This window comes from Archocentrus centrarchus, chromosome 1, assembly GCF_007364275.1.
Source record: "Archocentrus centrarchus isolate MPI-CPG fArcCen1 chromosome 1, fArcCen1, whole genome shotgun sequence".
NCBI classification, from domain to species: Eukaryota; Metazoa; Chordata; class Actinopteri; order Cichliformes; family Cichlidae; genus Archocentrus; species Archocentrus centrarchus.
In genome coordinates this window covers 36,980,829-36,996,631 of record NC_044346.1, presented here as the reverse complement: position 1 = coordinate 36,996,631, position 15,803 = coordinate 36,980,829, and the positions used below count along the sequence as shown (strand labels likewise).

Below are 15,803 nucleotides of genomic sequence, written 5' to 3'. Positions count from 1 at the left end.
AAGATAACAATTTAAACCTGCTATGTATGGAAGAAGGGGCGAATACACAACCTCGGATCTTTTGGTTGTTGTCATCCACAAGGAATTTCCCACTCATTTTAAAGGGAAGCTGCAAAGACGAATGTCACATCCACTGTTTCCTTTTCATTAAGCTGAAGTAAAGCAGCACAGTTTAGGGCATCCTGATACTTTGTAACTTCCAGGCTGTTAGAAATAGCAGCTGTGCAGTATGAGCAGTTCATGTCCACTGCACATCCAAAATAATGGTGGCTTTTGTAGGTCCTAATATGTGGTAAACATTTAGGACTCCTAGTAATTTCATGTGGAAGAGGGCATTTATAATATATAGCAGGCCACAATATTCCTTTTGAAGCTATAACATCCATTAAAGCTGGTGAATTATTAAAATCTCAGATTTTAAAAAAATAACTTTTTACCACATCTGGATATATGGTGAAGTAAAGTGGGTTGTGCTCACGTTGTGTGCAACGTACAGCACCCACATGCACGCACAGCTCCAGCTGACATTATATTACCGCGTGGTGGGACGCTCTCGCCGTAGTTCACCCCGCCGGAGTCCTCTGTGGGTCAGTAAATCTATCTGTGTACATGATCGCAGCGAGGTAAGAGCACGGTGTCCGCTCACCGCCCCGATGCGCTCAAAAGGGCTGAAACAAGAGAGCAGAACCGAGGAATTGAGTTACTGTGGACAGGATGGCTCCCTTTCCCGCTGCCCACCTAAACTGCGGTCCATTATAAGAGCTATTAAAGCAGCTGAGAGGCATCAATCTGTCCATTTGGACAGCAGTGAGTGGGTGGATTAATAAGTAGCTGCCTGTACGGCCTCTGCTATTCTCTCCCACTGACATCCTCAACCCGTTTTTCCCTCTCTGGTTTTGTCTGCTCATTGTTATTCCTATTTTGTGTCAGTCTTAATTACCTCGAATGCTTCAAACTTGCACCTTCCCTTTCTGTCTTTATCACTCGCGACCCTGCTTTGTTTCTCTGTCTGTTTCTGTCTGCATCTCCTGCTCTTCTCGGGAGTTGCTTGTCTGCTATTCTTGAGGATCAAACAGGCTCTCTCTCTCTCTCTGCTCCCTGCATCTGTGGAAGAGAAGGAAGCCTTGAAGAAGAAGAAATCAAATTGTCTCCCAGTGTCTAATTCCCCCCGACATCCACTTCAGCCTAGCTGTCTTTACCCGCATCCTGGAGGGAGGAGAGGGGGGGGGGGGAGAAGGGGTGCAGGAGGGGAGGGATGGAGGAGGCTGCGGAGGTAGTAGCAGGGGTGAATGCGCTTATGTGTGTGTGGAAGACAAGGTGTGGGGGTGTGGGGTAGTTGGCTGGAGGCGGACTCTGAATCCCTGTGCTTCTTGTCAGATCAACCGTGGATCAACCTGAGGCTCAGACCTCACCTCGGCATGAATTTGCAACACTGAGGGGCGCGCACAAGCACACACACACACACACACACACACACACACACACACACACACACACACACACACACACACACACACACACACACACACACACACACACACACACACACACACACTTCCTCATTACAAGGTCTGTACAAGCTTACAAACAAGCACCCAAAGTAGAGACTACTGCAGCCTTCTGCAAAGAGAGCCTTCAAATTAACAGCGTTACAGTCAGGGAATCGGTGGGTGAATATTAAACATTGTGGCTTGTAAGTGTAGTCTGATTTATATCCTATCCAGCACAGAAATACAGGTGTGAATATTAATTTAATCCCCTTTTAATACCTGATCTGTTTGTTAGGAATGTGTTCAGGTGTGCCGCTTACATCTGTGGCATTCATCTCAAAACTGAAAACATTCATTGTGGTTTAGCATCCTGTTAAAATAATCTAAATGCATGTTTAATAAGACCATTATGCTCATTAGCACGCTAATTTCCTACTACAGCAAACCAAAATCCTCTTTATTTATCGTAAACTGGGCTTTAGTGAAGCTCCACTATCTGAAACAAGCCACTCTAGCTCCCTTCCTCCTCCTCCTCCCTAATAAGCCTCGTTTAAATGGCCACCATATTGATTTTTGCAAGCTTCAACTGTGACATCACCATGGCCTCATGACCATTTATGCTGGTGTTTCAGGATTCACCTGAATGACAGGTCTCTCCACTCACGAGATCTCTGCATCACAGAAGGTGTCTGACCGCATTCCTCAGGGGATGTTATTTGGTGCCTGGCAGATTCAGTCCCATTCAGTCCCTGTACAACTGCAAGGAATGCTCGGTCTGCATTGCCAGCAGTCAGTTGGACTAGTTCCCAGTGGGTGTTGGGACTTCACCGGGGCTGGCCTGTGTCACTGATTCTGTTCATAATGTTTATGGGCAGAGACCTCGGTGGCTTCGGGATCTCGTCTTTCATCTGCTTTTTTGCAGACTATGTGGTTCTGCTGACTTCATCTGGTGGTGGCTTCCAGCTCGCACCCATTCGCAGCCGAGTGTGAAGCCAGTGTTCCCCGGATGAGCCGGAGGAGGTGGCTGGGGAGACTGAGGTCCCGATTCCTCTGCTTAGGCTGCTGACCCTGTGACCCGGCCACGGATAGAAAATGGATGGAAGGATATTTTCAAAGTTTTCTCCATTATGCATCCAAACACCTTTCAGTACATTATTAAAAGAAGCATCCAGGCCTCCATTATTTACAAAACTCTGCATGTGACCTGCATTAACTGCAGTCTGTTAATTAAATGCATCAATAAAATACAACACTGAAACAAAGTATACTGCGAGTACAGTAAACACACTTTGCCAGGACCTGCTGATGTTGTTCTGATATGCTGTTAGTCTAAAAAATGTACAGCCTCAACTTCTTGTTTTCAGAAACTAGATTCTAAAAAGTGAAACAAACCTTTGATCCTCTTTGATACTGTAACAAACAATACTCCGTCCTAATTTTAATTAAATGGGAACTTCAGTCACATTGAAGAATCACATTTATCACACCTTTATATGAATAAAATAAGCGTTGGGGGCTCAGGGACTGACAGGTGGAATCAGGCTAAATTAAACCTAAAACAATCAGCGATCTGCTGTTTTCTCTGCTATCGAAGCATGTTTGGCGCCACGCTAAAATCCAAATGAGTGGAAATAAAAAATCCCCACGCTGTGGAAAATCATCTATAAGAGGTGTAGATACCAAACAATGGCCCGACTGCCCAGGAGTGGCCCGAGAGCAGATCGCCTGATGTAAAGGGAAGCTGAACAGGGGGGCACAGGATGTCCAGGTAACTGTAACTGCTGGGGTCAAAGTGCAGGCATCACCAGACAGAGACTTGATCTGCATCAGCGGTGAGTCAGGGAGACTGACTGCTCTCCAAGAACAACATAGGAATGCTACAGTTTTTCAGTGGCCATATACAGAAATCAGAGACCAGGGGAACGATCCGTGTGCATGGGTTAGCATTTTAGCCAGATCAAATTATTGATCATTTGGTGCGACCACGAGGCCGTTATTGGGCTTTGGTAGCACAAAAAAACATGAATAAAATCAAACCTATGGAGCATTTTCATTCATTATCAAAAAAATTAAATTAGATGTGATGTCCATCCACGGCTGTTCCACCTCTCGCTCTTATCACTTTACTCTGAATTAAAGCGAATTTCCAAAAATTAAAGAGATTTTTTTTTAGGGCGGAAACTTTGCGTCCTTCCTTTCATCATTCCTGCGATTAAGGAGTCGATCCACAGTTTTCATTATAGATGTAGTTCCCCTAGTAAGTGATGACTGAACCTCGCTTCACTAATTTAATTCTCTTGCAGCTTTGAAGAACTGAGCAAACACAAAAACATAACCAGGATCAGCTGATCCCGTGTACCTACCCAGTATGTCATGAAGCACCTTGACAACAATGTGCTCTCGCCAAGCAGGACGGCGGACATGTTTGTCATGAAGCTGTGGAGCCTGCCGATGCCTGCTGAAGAGAGCAGCTTACTGCTATTTATTCAACTCAGAGACATAATATAAGGCCATTTGTCTAAAGATTAAAGCTAAACCAGAAGTATCTCTTTTATTTGGATAATGATCACTTAATGAGCAATGATAATGAGCACACTAGTAAATTCACTGCAGACTGGCACAGAAACGCAGGAAAATGAAGGACGTAGCCTCCATGACATCACGCACTGGTTTAAGAATTAACCTTCAATGTTGTTTTTTTGGGAGCCAGACTGAAGATATATCCACGGATAAGACAGCAGAGGGCAAAGTTTTCAGCTAATAGTCCAAAGCTTGGTTAGCAAACTGGATACATAAACTGTATGAGTGTAACAGGCAGAGACACATAACTACTTTGTTCCAAGTCAAAGACTAATACAATACTAGAATTTGATTGACCAAAAAGGAAGCACAGGCTTCTTGGACGGCCTGTGCTACAAAGTGAGCTGTAATATTAGTCATACACTGCATGAAAAATGATCCAAAACAGTGAAAGGTTTAATGACTCAAATAGAGGCCAAAGCTGCTTTTTTTCCCTCCCTACCAGGCTGTAAACATGCTTGTTAACGTGTTAAAATTGGCCATTTTAACATGAGAGTGTATGGGAATCGACTTCCTCTTGGAGTCAGCCTCACCTAAAGGAACTGCAGTTTTTCCAGTTTTGCTTCGGCTCCATTTTTTAACTCCGATGGTTGGCCATTGGTTGTAGACTGGCAGCCAAAAATCTTTTAAAACAGAGAGTACAGGTGAGAAACCACATCAACATCAGCAACTGGAAGAATTTAGCATGAAAAAGAAAACACTTTCCACCTGATGCTTTTCTTTTTAAAGGATAAATATCGATTCATGTTGATTACATGTTGCAAAGAGTTGAGACAAAGCCATGAAATGAGGCAATAACAAGTCTGGTCATTATCTATGGTTTACTGCAAGTAAATGACATCATTATCGGAAAGTATTGATCGTCTTGTGGCTGCGTGGCAGCAGGTCAGTTAATAGATGGCGGTTATTCCAGCTGAGCCAAGTTTATAGAGTGGAGAGCTTCAGACCCAAGAATTAGCACTTCAGAGGAGACGAGCAGCAAACTAGAAGATGTGATTATCGAACAGAACATCATCATGTCTATTTAAAGACTTTCTCAACAAAATTAAACCTGCTCTGCCTGCATCAAAGCACTATTCAGATATGTTTTAATAACCACAACCCATTCGCACACATTGAGACATTTGAACAAACAGGAAAAAAAAAAGAAATCACTGTGAAGGTGATAAAACACACACACAGAGTATAATCATTTTAAGGTTTATACCAAGCTACACTGCTACAAAGTACATTATGATTTTTATAATTGGTATTGTTATTATTTCATTTTCCAAAATATCTAAAATCTTTTTTTTTTCTTCCCTTCATTTTTCAAAAGCTTGTTTACAAACTGAACAGAGTTCAACACAAACTCACTCATTTAGTTATTTCAGTGTTTACACCAATATGTACTTTTAATTGTTACATTGTCATCTATTGTTCCATGTCATGTGACGCTTAAAAAAAAAACCAAAAAAACAAAACATAAAATTAATATATTATTTTAAAAATGACAGTGGCTTTCAGCATGAGTAACCACAGTAATGTATTTATACTTACTGTTTCTAAAGTAATTCCCAGTTTAAACAATAAATAAAATTAAAGCCGCAAGCGGCGATGAGCGGGCCCTCGCACCCGGCGCGCGTCGACCCCTGGCGCGCTCCAGCCAAGCCGCGCGTCGACCCCTGGCACGCTCCAGCCGAGCCGCGCTCGGAGGTTCTCGCAGACGAGAGAGTAGCGGGCTCACCCGGCTGCTGACGGCTCAGCAGGCTAGCCGTACTTCGCGTCGATCGTCTCCCGCTTCCACTAGGTGGCGTCGGTGAGTGCCCACTAATTAATATGTCACAATGCTCTATGTAATGCCTGCAGCCATCAATGAAACTGTAATGACCATAGGATGATGAGTATCAGTGTCCTACTGATTTCCTGTTGCCACTAGGTGGCGTTATGAGTGTGAAACAAAGCTGATAGAGGGGTGTGTCCGGTCTCCCTTACCCTCCCATTAAGCCTGTGAAGTTTGAGGCAGATCGGACAATGTATGTCAGAGATGTAACAATTTGGTGCACTGTGGTATATGAGTAAAATCCCACATTTAGAGGGTTGCTACGGCAACACCGTTCAATATTCTACAAAACCATGAATATCTTTTGATGGGCTACTTGTGTAGATGATCTGGAGCCATTTTGGTGTGACTGGATGAAAAGCTGTAGTAGAAGATGATTCAAATAGCAGGCCTGAAAAATGTGAAAAATGCTGCAAAAATGACACCTTAATTAGAACATGTCAGGCTTCCTGTTGGATTTCGGCTATCGGTCCAAGAGACTTTTTTGTACGTCTTAGGATGTTACTTCAGCATGCACGATTTCAGGTACACAGACCAAGCACTGCCCTGGGGCTGATGTTTAGAACCTATCTGGGCCTGAAATGGAAAAAAAGTCCAAATTGAGAGGGTTGCTACGGCAACACCGTTCAATATTCTACAAAACCATGAATATCTTTTGATGGGCTACTTGTGTGGATGATCTGGAGCCATTTTGGTGTCACTGGGTCAAATGCCCTAGGAGGAGTTGAGGCAAAAAGGCCTGAAAAAGGCGAAAAATGCTGCAAAAATGACACTTTAAAGTGAACGTGGCTGACTTCCTGTTGGGTTTCGGCTATCGGTCCAAGAGACTTTTTTGTAGATGTTAGCATCTTACATCAGCAGGCACATTTTCAGATACACAGAGAAAGCACAGCCCAGGGGCTGATGTTTAGAATATCTGTGAATTTGAAATTGAAAAAAGTCCAAATTCAGAGGGTTGCCATGGAAACACCGTTCAATATTCTACAAAACCATGAATAACTTTTGATGGGCTACTTGTGTAGATGATCTGGAGCCAATTTGGTGTCAGTGGGTGAAATGCCCTAGGACAAGTTCGTTCAAATAGCAGGCGTGGAAATCGCAAAAATTGACACCTTCAATTGAAGATGGCCGACTTCCTGTAGGGTTTGGGGTATGGGTCCAAGAGACTTTTTTGTACGTCTTAGTATGTTACATGAGCATGTACATTTTCATACATGTAGATAAAACGTAGCTCCGGGGCTACTCAAAAAACTTGCTATTTTAAGATATTCCGAGCTGCCACTAGGCGGCGCTCTAACGTTTATGGACTTTATGCATATCAGTGTGTTCAGGACAGGGTGCTTATCACACCACTGAAGTTTGAGCCAGATTGGGCAAGTTGGCTTTGAGTTACAGCCATTTTTGTGTTCATGGCGAATCATCGAACTTTGCCGTCCCATAAGGGTCACGCCCTTTTGTCAAAAACTCACAGTTTTGAAAACACAGTAAGTCCAACTTCTTAAGGCTTTCCAGGTGAAATTTGAGATGGTTCTGCTAAACCACCTTGGAGCTGGACCTCCAAGTGTAAAATATGGCATTTCCTGTTCCCACTAGGTGGCGCTGCGAGTGATATTAAATATTGTCATATGTATGTGTTCAGGGGGGCACCCTCATCCTACTGGAGAAGTTTGATGCACATTGGATCATGTAGGTATGAATGAGAGGCAATCAAAATTTCATGGCGAATGATCAAAGTTCAAAGGGGCATAAGGACCCCTCCCCCTTGGCAAAAACTCACCATTTTCGAGATTTAGATTCCCCTGGGGGTGTAGGTTACACAAACCAAATATGAAGATGATAACGTCTAAAACCTCTGAGTTATTAGAAAAAGTGTGAGGGCTGCAAATCGCCAAATTTGCATAATTAATTCAAAATGGCGGACTTCCTGTTGGGTTTAGGGCATGGCTCCAAGAGGATTTTTTGTGCGCCTGGACATGATATACATGTGTATGAAGTTTCATTCATGTACGTGAAACACAGCGGTGGGGCTCCAGTTTAGGGGGCGCTAGCGAGCCATTTGGGCGCGCCCTTGCCCGAGCCCATTAAAATACTTAAATTTTCACCAGGTGTGACGCATGTGCAAAGTTTCATGAGTTTTTGAATATGATAAAGCCCCCAAAAAGCCAATTCATTTGCCTGAATAATAATAAAAATAAAAAAAATAATAATAAAAATAATAAACGAAGCAATTACAATAGGGCCTTCGCACAGTTCGTGCTCGGGCCCTAATAAACACTCCAAAGGTTCTACCCCAGTGTGTTTAGCGGGGTTAGCACTATCAACAAACTAAGTAGCTTGCTAAAGTTAAACGTTAAATGCGCCCGCTTGCTAATTGAGTGATGGTGAACAGTTAGGCCTGAATTAAACTTCTGCCTTGAGTCTTTGCTGGGCCTACATACCTAACCGGAAATCACCTCTGAAGCCTTCCGGTTACGTATGTAGGACCGACGCAGAACTCTAATTTAGGCCTTATTAGATGATAGTGCTATAATTCTTTTTGCATATAAACCAGATAAGTTACACTTACATATCACGCATTCAGCATGTCCCAGAGCACCCTTTCCTTCCACTAATGGATTTGCAGAAATCAAGTAAAAAAATGTACACAACAAAAAACATTATAATCCAGGTGTTTTATCATCCAATCAGCTCCTAACAGCACTTCCTACGTTCGAATTTCCGTCATCACGTTGTCAGCATGACAAGGCCTCTCACAGCTCCTGTGTTTAATAGGAAGCTCAAAATTGTCCTTTGTCTCTTTTTCCCCCCTCGCGTTCACGCTGGCCGTCACCGGTGCACATTGTGCCCGGTTGTAGATTGTAAATTGCTGTGAAATAATATAGTGCAGCGATCTAGTCAGAGAAAAGAAAATCTGAGTCTGGTATTGGTGACAGGGCGGAGTCTGCCCTCGTTTGCTAATTGCAGTGATAGAGGAGCACCAAGGCGATGATATACCGCTGGCTAGAACCCTGCACTCAGCAGAGTCCAGACCTGCGTCCTAAATTGTATTCAAGTGGATTCTTAACTATATAATAAATTTCATCAGACAAATCAAATGGTTAATGCATGGACATCTCAACCTTTCCTGATTAAAAATATTATTAGTTCTATCATTAGAATCAAAATATTGACCACTAGCTGACAACGATGAGTGCTTGAGGAAAAACGCTCCCTATTAGTGCTACATGGATCAGTATTACCGCTGCAGATGTTTGATGCTGCGCTCATTTCAAGTGCTTTATATTCTGTCATGCATCATATAAAGTCATATGTCTGTAGTGTCTGCACCTGATGTTCCCTCAAAGCTCTCATTGCTTACATGCCAAAAGTTTTTACACTCTAACTTCTCTGCACAACACATGTTGGCCAAAGTGATCAGTAATAATTTTTTTAAAAAAGCTATCGATTAAGATGATAAATCACAGAGTATTCATGCTCCACACATCTGTGCTCTGATCCCAGAGCAGTGAAAGCAGAGCCAGGAGCAGCCTGTCTAGTCCGCAGGACTTTGTTCACAATAACATCTGTACGATTCGGAGGCTTTTTCTGCTTTTCAGGGATTGCCACAGTGCTGCCTCTAAACATGCCTTCCCCCTGTCCTCATCTCTCTTCCCTGGTAGTCAACCTCAGCAGTGGCAGTCACTGTTAATCCAGGCTTAGACCAATCCGGTGTGTGGATTTTATTGATGCATGTTTGATTTGGTAAAGACTTTATGCCAGATGCCCTTCCTGATGCAACCCTCCCCATGTATTTCGTATTCAGACTGAATACACTGCCCCAGGCTATCCTGTGTTTCTCTACTTGCAGGCTGGCATGAATCACACAAGCCACATTTTTTAGATGTTAAACTGCAATATTTGACAAGTTGACTTCAAGTCAGTACTTCATACATAAGCAATCCACAGTTCCACTCCCTGTGTTTCCTGCCGTGTGTTACTGCAGAAGTAACAAACCCTCAAACTGAATATTTTCTTCTTGATAAATGACCAAAAAGATCAGAAACACAAAAAATCTGATTACCATTTTTTGCAACTCCATTAGGACCAGGGGCGGCTGCAGCTCAGGAGAATTAGTAATGGGAAGGTTGGTGGTTCAATCCTCATGTCCATAAGTCCCTAGTTTGACCCGGATCTATCCATGAGAGTGTGAGTGCTGATAAGCTGGACACACTGCGCAGTTTACGCAGCGTTTTTCTGACTGTGAAGCGCAGAAATTCACATCACAGTTTTTGCCTGAAAAATTTTTATCAGCTTGAAATATTCTCATTTTTCCTGATATGATTTTTGAAGAAAACTATGTGTTGAGGAAAAACTTTGCTGTATTCTGGCCATTCAAATTCATGTTGCTGATTAAAATTATTATTTTTACCACTGCTCGGCTCGCGACTCAGACTGTGGCTTCAATTTTGGCTCGTCTTGTGACTGAGTCTGACAGCCCTGGCCTAGAATAAAGTGCTGTGACTGAATCTTGCAGTCTAAAAAAGTGCAGCAAGTGCTCACTCACGGTGCACTTACATTCACAAGGACGCAGTTATTTTAATGGCTTTTTACCAAATTCAAGCAGTATTTAAAATTCTTTTTAGCTGTCCTTTATGAGCGATTCTGTCTCTCTATTTCAATATGAAAATATTACAAATTGCACGATTTAAAAACACTTTTTTCTGCTTTCTGTATATATTTTTTATTTTTCAGATATTTAAAAGTGAATTACCTTGAAACTGTGTTCTTGGCTTTTATTCTGCAGAGCGTTTGTACTGTTTAAGCTCTCTGTGCCTGCGCCTCTCTCTGTGACTCATTCTGTTCCTGATTGCGGTTCGTCTGGCTCAGTAAGACATGACTGACAAGCAGCCGGCCGATCGCTGCTTTGACTCTGACTGTGATGCTGTGCATTGCTGACTCTTCTTGACCTCTGGGCACAATGTCTCCGTTGAAGGCCCTCGAGGCTTCCTCAGTGTCAGAAACTAGGGGGGAGAGAAAGAAACAGGTGACAGAGGGTGGAGGAAGGGAAAGGACTAAAAGGATCCATGTGTGTGCAAAGGGTGGGGTAAGTCATACTGTTGTTAAATACATATCAAATAAACTGCAATGTTGCAAAAATGAAATATTTCTCCTTACGGAGTGAAAATATCTTTTGGTCTATATCCTTTGTGTTCTTGCAGGATGTACTGTGACGCAAGTTCAACATATCCAGGTTTTCTTTGCTTAAGCAGGCTTAACAAAACCTAAAACCACCGTCAGAGATAACGGGTATCACAACGGTGGTTATCAGCTTTCTTTGTTAACCCAGACTTTCTGCTTCAGGCTCACGTTCTGTAAGAGGAGGCGTTTAACATGCCATTCCTCCCAAAATGGATCAGCTGAGCTTCACCTTTGCTACTCCAGTCAGACAGTTTATCAAAGGAACAGGCAGCAGAGATCTCTGAAGAACGAGAACAACAGTAAACTACAACACCCATGCTACAAGCAAGATAAGAGTAATGCTGCAGGAAATCATTAATCTTGCATTTTGCAGAAAAGACTAAATCTAATAATAGGGGTGGCATAGTGGCATGGTGGGTAGCACTGTTGCCTCACAGTGAGAAGGTCTGTGGTTCAAACCCGCCTGGACCTTTCTGTGTGGAGTTTACATGTTCTCCCCGTGTTTGCATGGGTTTCCTCTGGTTTCCTCCTACCATTCAAAGACATGCAGTTACTGGGGTTAAGTTAATTGGTGATTCTGAATTGCCTGTAGGTGTGAGTATGAATGGTTGTCTGTCTCTCTGTGTTAGGCTAGCGACCTGTACGGGATGTACCCCCTCGCCCCATGACAGCTGGGATAGGCTCCAGACCCCCCCACAACCCTGAAAAGGATAAGTGGAAGCAAATGGATGTTTCTAATGTGACACTTGCATATTAGAGTTCTGGAACTTTAAAATGCATACCGGGGGTGGGTAATATAGTTTCATATCTTGGGATATAATAGAAACAATGTTTTATCGATGACTGAAACTTGAAGGCCACAGTCAAATCAAAGGGTATTTCCATTCCTGCTTTTCCAATGAGCGGATTTGTTCAGCAGTGGTATAAAAGCCCTGTGGGCACAAGATGCTGGCAAGGGTGATACCCTGTACCTCCGTCCTGATGCTAGTAATGTGTGTATTGAACATGAAGAGGGTGTCTCGCCCCTTTCCCACCACTCGGGACTCCTGAAATTGCATCATACTGTGTTGTTGCAGACCTGCATTCTCACTGCTTTAGCTACTGAGTTTGTTCTTATTAACCAATTAGAATGAAATTAGAAAGAAAGTGTACATCTACCCACACCAAACTGTCTCAGCTTCCATGTAAATGCTGTAATTCTTTCCATCTGCATATAGGAAACACATTATTACAGCAGGAAACCTGAATAGCACTCAAATTGTACTGTAAATATGTCTAAATGTGACGCTTCCAGCCCAGCTCATAACCTGCTCCAGACCAGGTTATGTGTTCAGTCACCTTCGTAACACCGAATAATCTGACCTTAAGCTCAACATCTCTGTGGTACATCACGCTTCAACATGCTGAAATATTAAACCACTAGTCAACACTTCCTAAACATGTCCTTTTATATCAGCTGGAACATTCTGGATATTTATATATGTGGGCACTTCACTTTGGAATTCAGTGGGATCCACATGCTGTGCTTTAGCAATAATGGGACTGAAGCATAGCATAATAATGTGTGGGTCTCAGCAAGAATGTGTGCAGACAAGTTTGTAGTAAATGGTCCGCAGTGAAGAGGAAGAGATGCCAAGAGTCCCGTATCTGCCTGTTTTCATTTCCTCTTTGATTTTTCTTGTTTTCTTATTTTTCTCTTTCACTTTATAATCCTTTGCTTAACATTTGTTTATGGGTTTTCCATCGTTAATGATCATTAGTTATCGGTGTGCTGGTGTATTACGTAGCACAAGCAAATCGAGGCATTTTTTTGTCGCTAAGAAAAATCTGTGGGTTTGTCAAAGCAGATCAAAGGCAAAGAGAAAAAAATGCTGCGAAGCGGAGCAACATGTCACACTGGGTACATCTTCCATAGAGTTCTGTACAACTGAGACTTCTGAGGAGTCGCCCCCTGCTGGCTAATTACAAAACACAGGTTTTAGGCGCTTCTACGTTGACTTGACTTTGAGCAGCTTTGCTTTACATAATTACAGTGGCCCCTGAGAGAAGAGTAAACAAACTCCAACATCAACAGAAAAACGTCCAAAATCAGGAAATATTACAAAAAACACATCATTTGCATATTTCCCCGTAGAATGGCTGAGCAATTACATTTGACTTTCAACTTTCACTGATTGTGAAGGCACCATAATTGGGATTAAAATGATTACTTTTTGGCACTTACCTGCGCTATGAGGCTCTCTCGCTAAAAGCCCAAACTCACTAACAGGTTAAGTCAGTTCAAACCAACATGGCAGAACGGGAACTTTCATGCAAGAAGAAGGAAAAAAACCTGTCTAAGGATCATTAACCTGTCCCCGTCTCCCATCTAGTCAGCAGTGTTCAGCCAGCTCTCCAGCCTCCTGCTACCCTGGGTCTAATGCACACCACCTCTTTTTTAAATTTATTTATCTATCATTTTTTATTTTATTTTTTCTTGAAATTCAGGAAAATCCCCTGTAAAAACTGAATAAATGTGTTAAATAATGAAAATGAATTACTGGCCAGCCCTAGCCTGTACTGCTGTGTCTCCCTCAAGACTGTTTTGGTGTTAATTTCCCATTTCTGGGGATATGACACACCATAGTGATATCTGCCTTCACTTGAGTATAACGGACGCAGAAGCCACAGTGTCTCTTTAAGAGATCTCATGGCATGATCTGACATGAATGTTAGTTTGTGGCTAAAAGATAAAATGTTTCATTTATATTTTGCTAACTTTGATGTATGAGTGTTCAGATTATTAGTGTGTCCTGATATTTTCACATGCCCTCAGATGGCTTTTGTCATGAGGAGAACATTTTTACAGTAATGATGACGAGTGACACCGAACGGCTGCACCTGAAACCTTCAGCCTGGTCGCGCCCTCTTCGCATCACTATGTTGGTTTTAGTGTAAAAAGACGCATTCGCTTGAATTCAATGCGATTTTATTTCTACAGCATCAAATCACAGCAAATGTTTGCCTCGTGGAGTTTTATATTATAAAGTAGAGACCCTGCAGTAATCTGGTGTCATTTTATCACTACAGTATCACACTGGCATTTGCTTCTCTGATCAGGGGCAAACATGTTACAACAGAACTCTGTTTTTATTCTGGTCTGTGTCATGAGGTTACGTGCGTTTCTTTAGGGTTTATAAAGAAAGCTCAGATAAAAGACTCGGGATCTTTACTGTTGATACACTGAGAAACTGTTGACTGAGCAGAGCTCCCGTGAGGGTTTAATCCATGCTGGTACACAGAGAGACAAGGCCGCCCTCAAGGTGAGGCATGACTGTGTGTGCTTGTGTGTGTCTGTGTGTGAGAGAGAGAGAGAGAGAGAGAGAGAGAGAGAGACTCACCCATGGTTGAGGACAGTCCTGTGTGGCATGTTTCACTCGGGGGTCATCTGAGGGTCAGGACTTAGTGTGGAAGAGCCAGACAGAGACAGAGAGATATTTTTGTTTTAGCTTTAAATATCATCCACAACACCAACAACAAAGAAAAGCGTTTGAAGACGATATCTGAGGTTTTATCTGGTGCTGCGACACGTTTCTTTGTAGCTTTAATGCCACGTCTAAACCTAGCACATGAAGTAAGGACATTTGTGTTTGCTGGATTATTTTCTTTGTTGCAACGATGCTTCTCGGTGCCACATTTATAAAGAAGATGCATCTGTGGGTTGAGTATGTCGACTACGCCCATGAAAAACTTGCCAAGTCGTCTCTGCCACACAGCTGATTCTGGATAGGATTGGATGATTGAGGTCTGAAGCAACAAGAAATACTGGTAATTTACCACTTTACTTGAGCCTGTCTTCCTTTACTTAAATGACCTCATAGGTTGTTTCGACAGGCACGTCTTTCAATCAATATCTACATTTTAACATAAAATTAAAATGGTAAAAAAAAAAAAATCCATGACTTACATATCATCAAGTTTCCATCTCAGATTCTACAGGCCTCAGTTAGCATGTTAAAAACCCCAGTTCATAACAGCACGGTTAAAAAAACACTGAACAAGTACGGCATTTTTGGAAGAGTTACCAGGAGAAAGTCTCTTCACACTTAGGTTTGCAAAGTTCTCCCCAAAGAAACCAACTTGTGGAACAACGTTCTTTGGACGGATGAAACCAAAGGGGAAATGTTTGGCTGCACAGCACCACGTTTGGAGAAAGCCGAACACAACATATTGGCACACACCTCACACCAGCTGTCAGCACGGTGCTGGAGGGGTGATGAGTTGGGCTTGTTTTGCAGGATCCTACAAACTCTGTACAGAAAATTATTTTAGAGTCAAATTTGAGGCCATCTGACTGACAGCTAAAGTTCAACCCACACGGCACCAGTGTTAATTTTGTTGAAGAAATATTTTCGTCATAGTTTTCGTCAACGACCCTTTTTTCATGACAAAAACGAGACAATAAATAAAAACTACCTAAAAGGATAAAAACGATGACAAATTTAATTGACACTTTCGTCAACAAATGAAAACGAGATGAAAATGCTTGGCGGGGACGACATCCAATTAGAACTTATTTAATTTGTGAAAGGCGGGGACAAGTTAGGAAAACATCCAATCAGAACTGTTTTAATTTTGTGACAGGGCAGGACAAGTCAGGAAAACATCCAATCAAACGCACAGTTGCACAAATTTGCTCTAAACCCGGGAAGGACAAACTAGCCTGTGATTGGTCGTTACTTCCGATAGAACTA

The 15,803-nt window shown here is 42.4% G+C and overlaps 1 long non-coding RNA gene across 1 annotated transcript; it reads right to left on the bottom strand.

Annotated features, from left to right (window-relative positions):
- Window positions 1–3,908: 3,908 nt before the first annotated feature.
- LOC115789797 (uncharacterized) lies at window positions 3,909–14,525 on the bottom strand. Its single transcript, XR_004020725.1, has 4 exons — window positions 14,451–14,525; window positions 10,643–10,892; window positions 4,604–4,693; window positions 3,909–3,945 (listed from the first exon to the last, which is right to left on the bottom strand). It is a non-coding gene; the product is annotated as an uncharacterized LOC115789797 (long non-coding RNA).
- Between the last annotated feature and the right edge of the window lie 1,278 nt (window positions 14,526–15,803).